The sequence below is a fragment of the Aulostomus chinensis genome, chromosome 1 (assembly GCF_037954235.1).
Source record: "Aulostomus chinensis isolate RoL2024-O1b breed Wild chromosome 1, RoL_Achi_v1.0, whole genome shotgun sequence".
Lineage (NCBI taxonomy): Eukaryota > Metazoa > Chordata > Actinopteri > Syngnathiformes > Aulostomidae > Aulostomus > Aulostomus chinensis.
Genome location: NC_141320.1, coordinates 19,185,059 through 19,186,157, shown reverse-complemented (window position 1 = coordinate 19,186,157; position 1,099 = coordinate 19,185,059). Strand labels below are relative to the sequence as shown.

General features: G+C 46.3%; 1 non-coding gene across 1 annotated transcript; it reads left to right on the top strand.

The window, feature by feature from the left end:
• Positions 1 to 477: 477 nt before the first annotated feature.
• trnaa-cgc (transfer RNA alanine (anticodon CGC)) lies at positions 478 to 549 on the top strand. The gene has a single exon. It is a non-coding gene; the product is annotated as a tRNA-Ala (tRNA).
• Positions 550 to 1,099: the final 550 nt, after the last annotated feature.

Sequence of the window (1,099 nt, the reverse complement as noted above, 5' to 3'; positions counted from 1 at the left end):
TCAGGGGACACAGTCGGGTGGACCGGGGCAGATGAGGGCCTGCTGCTTCCTTGAAATATTTCTAAATATTTCAGTTGCAACTGTATCGTGATGGTGGGTCAGTTTAGAGCTGTCAATCAATGTTAATAATTGATCTTAGCATCTGGAGATTATTTTAGGAACACAAATACTTTTACTTCATTCTGAGGATGAGCAGACGTTCAATATGATTCTCATTTCCTGGTCAAAGACTCCTGCTAGTCAGAGAGGATCTGGGCTGGATTGGAAAGCTTCTGAGAGGGAAACCTTCACTCTGGACTGGACTGAGAACGGAGCAGCCTCAGCTTCCTGGAGCCTGACTTGCCTCTGTGGTCTAAGGTTGTGAGGGCTGACATCACAGTGAAACTCCTGAGATCACAGAGCCTTTGAGATCAGAGGCTGACTTCCTTTTTATCCCTAAAATTTGTGTTTGATCAGTTAAACAGTGACTCTACCAGAGGGGATGTAGCTCAGTGGTAGAGCGCATGCTTCGCATGTATGAGGCCCCGGGTTCAATCCCCGGCATCTCCAGCTGGTCCTTTGGAGCCTTCATCTTAACAGCTAAATTGATCCTTAAATGTGACAACAGTTGATAACAAACTCCCAGAAGAGAAACCTGTCTGTTGCATATCAAAGTAGTTGTAGCTGCGTCAGTGTGACTGTGAGCCTTCATAGCCAGCATGAAGGAGCTGGTTTTATCTTTGCTGGGGAAATCCCACACACACTGCTCTCAGTTCCAAATGTGTGTGTCCTCACTCCTCCGTCCTCCTGCTGCCCTCAGAATACAGACACAATTCAACCTGGCAAGTTTGGAGCATAGAAGTGCTCCTGAAGAGATGTGTGTCAGCCCACAGCTGGCTGTTCTTACCTGGAACCTCAAGATGAAACTGCTTCCACAGATTGGAAATGAATCTGATGTTGACTTTTGGACAAATCACCTGTTCATCAGTTCATCATCACTTCCATCCATTTTCTACTGCTTATCTTGTTACAGAAAGGAGTCTATCTGCTGTGTGACTGAGGCAGTTACTGTGAGCTGCTGCATGTCTCAGTGTGTGTGTGTGTGTGTGTGTGTGTGTCA